This window comes from Ictalurus furcatus, chromosome 24 (assembly GCF_023375685.1).
Source record: "Ictalurus furcatus strain D&B chromosome 24, Billie_1.0, whole genome shotgun sequence".
Taxonomy (NCBI): Eukaryota; Metazoa; Chordata; class Actinopteri; order Siluriformes; family Ictaluridae; genus Ictalurus; species Ictalurus furcatus.
The window spans coordinates 5,107,465-5,115,037 of NC_071278.1; positions in this window are offsets into that span (position 1 = coordinate 5,107,465).

Below are 7,573 nucleotides of genomic sequence, written 5' to 3' on the forward strand. Positions count from 1 at the left end.
ACCCTTCCATTTGTACAGTATCAGAACTTAATGAACTTGCTAGGTCAAGAACTGTCATAATGAATTCTCTGACTCTTCAATCCTAACACTCAACAACCATGAGCTGCTCTGAACAGCTGACTGAGGATCTGAAAATCAAGCTAACTGATGCTTACAAAGCAGGCAAAGGATACAAAAGAACATGACTTCCAGCGACAATTTCCACTGTGGAAAAACTCCACTGTCATTAAGAAAAAACAGATAAGGGGAACTGTGGAAGTCAAGGCAAGATCTGGCAGGCCAAGAAAACTCTCAGATGCTGAGCAGAAAGGCAAAGCAAAACCTCCATGTGACAGCACGGACCTGCAGAAAGGTTTAGCTGACACAGGCATGGTGGTGCATCGTTCTACACTGCAAAGCTGCTCGGACAAGCATGATCTGCATGGAAGAATCATCAGAGCGAAACATTACCTCTGACCTCATCACAAAAGTGAATGTCTGATGTATGCAAAACAATATCTAGATATGCCAGAGGTATTTTGGAAACAAATACAGTGGACTGATGAAGGAAAAATAGAAATCTTTGGCCACAATCACCAAAGGTATGTGTGGATTAAAAAACGGAGCAGCATTTGCTGGAAAGAACACCTTACCAGCTGTTATAGGGATGGATGTATTATGCTTTGAGATTGTGTGGCATACAGGGATGCAAGAAACATTGCACAGGGAGATGGAAGAACAGATTCTAGTAAATATCAGCGAATTTTGGAACCAAATGTGACACGATCGGTCAAGAAACTAAAGAAATTCTACAACAGGACAGTGATTATAAAAGATTAAAAGATGTGGACGTATTGTAAACTGGGGTCATAGTCTTCTGTCTCCTAAGAAGTCTGTGCAGTGTATAGTATTCCAAAATGGAGATTTTAATGATGTTTTAATCAGATTTGCTAGAAAGTGTATTTCTATATTTATATTCTAATTATCAATACTATATTCATTAGATCATTATGGCTTTGTTCTATTTAATTATTTGAGGTAAAGTCTAAGTTTAATCCATCCATCCATCCATCCATTTTCTGTACCGCTTATCCTACACAGGGGGACTCAGGGCACAAGGTGGGGGACACCCTGGACAGGATGCTAACTCATCGCAGGGCACAATCGCACACTACGGACAATTTGGAAATGCCAATCTGCCGACAACACGTCTTTTTGGACTCGGGAAGGATAACGGAGTACCCGGAGAAAACCCCCGAAACTCCGGGGAGAACATGCAAACTCCGCACACACCGAGCAGAGATGGGACTCGAATCTCCAACCCGCCAACCACGAAGCCCATGTGCCCCCCAAGTCGAAGTTTAATTAATAAAGTCTTTAATTAGTTATATAACACAGCACTGTTAAATTCTCGATTCTGATTGGTCAAGAAGGCGTCGATTAATTTTCAACTACAGCAGCTCTAGCAGTAGTACCAGCTCCAAGGCAAATCACAGTTTTATATTAATGCACTTGTTCTAACATGTTGTTATTTTTATACTTACAGTACAACTTACAGAGGAACCTGTATACAGGACGCTCCACATAATCTAAGCCTGATAATAAATGGATGAAAGCATGTTGCTTTGGTGAAGAAACGACTTGATTAATTTTAATTAGGGGTTTTTCCTCTTGTCAGTACAAACAGAATACAGATATTCCCTCTTATTACAGTTTTCAGTAGTAATGTTAGCAAATTAGCCATTCTCTCCTAATGCTATGAGAGATTTCAAATACATTTCATGATATTTAAATGTGGGGTGCACAGTGGTTTAGTGGTTAGCATGTTCGCCTCACACCTCCAGGGTCGGGGGTTTGATTTGAACCGTGGCCCTGTGTGTGCGCGGAGTTTGCATGTTCTCCCCGTGCTGCGGGGGTTTCCTCATGCTTTTCCCAGTCCAAAGACATGCATGGTAAGCTGATTGGCATGTCCAAAGTGTCCCTAGTGTATGAATGGGTGTGTGAATGTGTATGTGATTGTGCCCTGCGATGGATTGGCACCCTGTCCAGGATGTACCCCGCCTTGTGCTCCATGCTTCCTGGGATAGGCTCCAGGTTACCCCGTGACCCTGAAGGAAGGATAAGCGGTATAGGAGATGGATGGATGGATATTTAAATGTGTGATTTCTTCAAAACAGTAAAAAAAAAAAAAAAAAAAAAAAAAAAAAAAACAGTCTAAACAAAACACCAGATCAACCACCAAAGAGGAAGTTCTGCTAACATCTATATCATGGGATATTAGGAATATCTTGAGTAAACCCCATATTCCTGTATCTTCTAAATCCAAAAACACATTCAGACAGAAACTGTGTGTAGAGCCGAAAATAACCACACACCAAACTACAAGCTTTAAAATAACCACTCTTTACAACCGTGGTGAGTGAAACTGAAACAATATTTCCGAATCCCTGAGTTGGAGGCCTGAACACCACCTAGTACCTAGTTACAATGTTTTCCTGCCATGTTTACCTCAAACGTTTCACTCCGTTTCACACCTTCAAACCACCTTGTCATGTCTCATTATGTCATAAGCGCATATCACACACAGCGTTTAGGTAGTGGGACTTTCCCACCATTTTGTAAAATAAGTCCCTCAAATGAGTGCCAAAACATCATCATGGCTGAAACACAACTCAAGATTGATGGCTACAACATGTCTATGTAGATTATTTCATTCCAGATGAAGAAGAAAGGGACATGATTACAGATAGTAATAGGGTGGATTTGTGGGTTTGAGATTTTCAGTTATTTCCAATCCAATCCAATCAAATCAAATCACACACACAACCATACACACATAGTATAATGTGCAGTGAATGTCTGGTGGCATTTATGTAAAAGCAGACTGTACTTACAGTACATAGAAATACAAAAAGGAAAAAAAAATGAAAATATAAAAGATATACAAAATAGACAGCATAAAGTGCAGATATGTGGTTGCTGGGACTACGGTTGCTATGTTAGTCCTGGGACTGCAATTACCACATGCAGTTTTGCACTCAGGTCTCCTTTAGTGAACAGTGGACTAGTTCAACAAACAGACTTCATATAAAAACTATAATGAACTTTACGTTCACACTATCCGTTGTGACCCAGATGAGGACGGGTTCCCTTCTGAGTCTGGTTCCTCTCAAGGTTTCTTCCTCATATCATCTTAGGGAGTTTTTCCCTCGCCACCGTCTCGCTCAATAGGCATAAATTCACACACTTAAAATCTGTATCCTGTGTTTATATGTTTCTGTAAAGCTGCTTTGAGACAAAATGTCCAATGTAAAAACCGCTATACAAATAAAATGGAATTGAATTGAATTGAATAGATATGTGCAGCTGTACATGCATTTCCATTCTGCTTTATTAGGAACACCTGTACAGCTACTCATTTATGCAGTTATCTAATCATGTGACTGAAGCACGGTGCTTAAAGTCATGCAGATACAGGTCAAGAGCTTCAGTTAATGTTCACATCAAACATCAGAATTAAAGTAAATTTGGACGTCACGTGGTTGTTGGTGTTAGTCCAGTGGTTTGTATTTCAGAAACTGCTGATTTGATACGGTAACTCAAATAACCACTCTTCACAACTATGGTGAGCTGAAAAGGATCTCAGAACACAAAGGACGTCAAACCATTTTGTAAGAAAGAGGGAAAAAGCAACATATTCGGTTATCACATTTAACACAGCAGGTACAATACTAGTCTCATTCACCCATTCACACACACACACACACACACACGGGAGCAGAGCTGCCATGCAAGGCACTAACTTGCCATCAGGAGCAACTTGGGGTTCAGTGTCTTGCCCAAGGACACTTCGGTATGTGGAGTCATGTGGGCCGGGAATCAAACCTCCAACCCTACGATTAGTGGACAACCCGCTCTACCACCTGAGCCACAGCCGCCCCGTTAATGTATGCAACAACAATACAAAAATGACTAACCCTGTGAAATGCTAGGTTTGTGCCAGAAATGGAAATATTTCTTACAAACTAACCTTCAGTGTGGATTGTGGATTGTTATACACCTGTTTGAACAGATTTGCAGACTTATGGACTGTAAAGGTGTGATTGAAATGTGGTGACTTTACTGCAGATGGTACAAATATGATAACAGGGGTGTTCACAATGGATTTCTTGGTGTATGAGCCTAGAGCTGGGATTAGCCTGCCCAGCCCTTTTTCATTTATTTGCTGGATCAAGCTTACAGTGCTGCTTGAAAGTTTGTGAACCCTTTAGAATTTTCTATATTTCTGAGTAAATATGACCTAAAACATCATCAGATTTCCACATGAGACATAAACGTAGACAAAGTCACCCAGTTAAACAAATGAGATAAAAATATCATACTTGGTCATTTTATTATTGAAGAAAATGATCCAATTTTACATATTTGTGAGTGCAAAAGTATGTGAACCTCTAGGATTAGTGATTTAATTTGAAGGTGAAATTAGAGTTAGGTGTTTTCAATCAATGGGATGATGATCAGGTATGAGTGAGGACCCTGTTTCATTTAAAGAACAGGGATGAATAAGAGTCTGATCTTCACAACGCATGTATGTGGAAGTGTATCATGGTACGAACAAAGGAGATTTCAGAGGACCTCAGAAAAAGAGTTGTTGATGTTCATCAGGCTGGAAAAGGTTACAAAACCATCTCTAAAGAGTTTGGACTTTACCAAATCACAGTCACAAACAGATGTATGAAATTCACGACCATTATTACCCTTCCCAGGAGTGGTCAACTAACAAAGATCACTCCAAGTGGAAGACATGTACCAACCTGAGTTCCTCTGTGACCTCACAGACTATAACTTGTAATCAACGTTTAATATTTTGACCTGTCCAGCCAGAAACAATTAACTGATAATAATAATAATAATAGTAATAATAGTAATAATAATAATAATAATAATAATCTGATAATACCACATACCACAGATGCTGTAAATGATCATATATTGCAATGTTTCTTTATACAATCACAATTTCCAGTCATACTTTCCGCTAGCGTCCCAGCCCTAGCCCAAAGTGTAACACTGTAGTTGTTTTAAGTTTCCATTTCAACTGCTAAATGGTACTTTCATAACAACTGCATTTCCTGAGAGCATCTCAGAAAATGCAACTTCAACATCAAACATAAACTGAATGCAGCTTCACCAAGCATCATCAAGCACCAACAGATTTGTCAAAAAAATGGGGGACAGCATACAAGAAAAAGCCTCCAAACCCACTGTAAATCCTCATCTGGAGGTGCATCATTGATGTTTTGTGCCAACTGATTCAAGGTGCTCTAGTGAGATTGATGACATCATAAAGTACCAGCTCAAAACTTGGTTGCCTCTGCCATGAGGTTCAAAGCATTCAACAGAACATTGAGCCAAACCTAGATGTAAATCAACAGAGAAATGGTGAAACTAGACAATGTATCTGCATTTTGTAGCAGAAAATATCTCTTATTGCACGTGTTATGCTTTTTACATATTAACATGTGCTCATTTTCATGAAAGGTGCCAATAATTCTGGAGGGCAACAACAGCAATATGTGTGTCTGAGGGCACATATAATGAAACCCAACGCTGTTATTGTAGAAGGACAAATTTACCAAAAGCATCAAGGTCAAGATCAGTTTAACTGTTAGAGATGGTGTGAAAGTGAAGCTGCTGTGTGTGTTTCTCAGTGTGTGTGTTTCATTGCACTGCATGAGTGTGTGTGTGTGTGTGTGTGTGTGTGTGTGTGTGTCTAAGTTGTGAAGTTCTTGGGAAACATGATTTCTAAGCAGAGGCTGATACAGTCTTCATTTCAGAGAAACAGAGAAAGTGATGAATTAGAAGGTAGGGGATCTTTGCCCTTGTTGCATCTACTGAAACTTTCCTCCACACCAAATACTTCTTCCTCTCACTCTAAAAAAAAGTAAAAAATCTCCACACTGACATCAGTCATTTGTTTAAACTTTGCTTTAAGGGAGAGAGCACAGTAGACAGAATAATGGAAAGGCTTTAAAATGCATAAATATTCTACACTTTATAAGCAGCGGGTCTGTTTCAGCTGAACTGTATCTAGTAGAATATTGGTCTATTTTTCAAGACAAAAGCCTCCAGTGAAAATCTATTTTGTTCATCTGCCCTCCAGAATTGTCCCTAATAAATCGGTGATGTTCAGCTCTAGTAAGTGTATGACACGGAGGGCTTTTTCACTTCACCCTAGTGTTCATGAAATGTCACAGAAACAGAGCATTATTATTTCAGATTATGGGAACGTGAAGGAATGGGGTTAGCACTACAGGGTGCATTATTCATTTAAGGTTATCCGTATTTGCGCATTCCAGAAATCCTGCCAAAAACTGAAGTGCTGATTCACTGCTGTGGCCATTTTTACGGTTTGGTTTCATGGTAATAGGAAACCTTCATGAGCTTCAGGTTTCACGAAAATTACTGAAAGTTAATGTGACCTTAACCTTAACCAGTATGCTGTTAAACTTCAGAACCCTTAAGGTCAAATCTTACAACAAAGTGTTTCCCTATGAGACATGGTACCAAGTAGAAACTTTTAGGAAGCAAACAACCCTAAATTATCTAATAACCTGCTGAAGAACTTTTGAAGAACCCTCGTTCATCATGGGTTACCATTTAACATTTACAATGCTACTTAGGATCTCAGCCATTACTGAGTGAATAATTAACCAAATCAGAACCAAATGAACCAAATCACTCAATAATGAACCAAATCAGGTATCAAATATGTACATCCGGATATCAGGTACCAAATCCACCATTAAGAGAGTCCTACATGACCATGGCCTGAACGTCTGTCAACCCACAAAGTTGGAAGCACACAACTGTCTAGAATGTCTTTGCATGTTGTAGCATTAAGATTTCTTTTCACTGGAACTAACAGGCCCAAACATGCTCCAGTACGACAATACCCGTGTGCCCAATGTGAGCTCCATGATGACTTGACGGCTTGCCAATGTTGAAATGGAAGAACTCGAGTGTCTTGCACAGAGCCCTAACCTCGACTCCACTGAACACCTTTGGAATGAACTCCAGACCTCCTCATCCGACGTCAGTGCCTGAACTCACTAATGCTCTTGTGGCTGAATGAGCACAAATCCCCACAGCCACGCTCCAAAACCTAGTGGAAGGCCTTCCCAGAAGGAGGTTCTTTTAACAGTAAATGGGGATTAAATCTGGAAAGGAATGTTCAACACGTATATATGGGTGTGATGGCCGTCTAGTGTAGATTCCCTAATTGACTTAAAATAGGAAATGTACGGTAACATGAAATGTGTGGAGTTTTAGCCTAGGTAAATGTTAGGCCTCAACTATATGCTACAAATCCTTAGTTTTCAGATCAATCCCTTAAAGATTTGTTTTTGAGAGAAAGAGAGAGAGAGAGAGAGAGGGAGAGAGTAAAGAGAATATCCAATATAATGCTCGCACTACCATTTAACAGCAATCTATAAAGGTATTTGGGTTCTCAGGGAATTTTTGAGGTTGTTATTCTTGACATGAAATACGTCAATAAATTCTGTGGTGAATGGACTGTCCAGCTCGTTGTTTC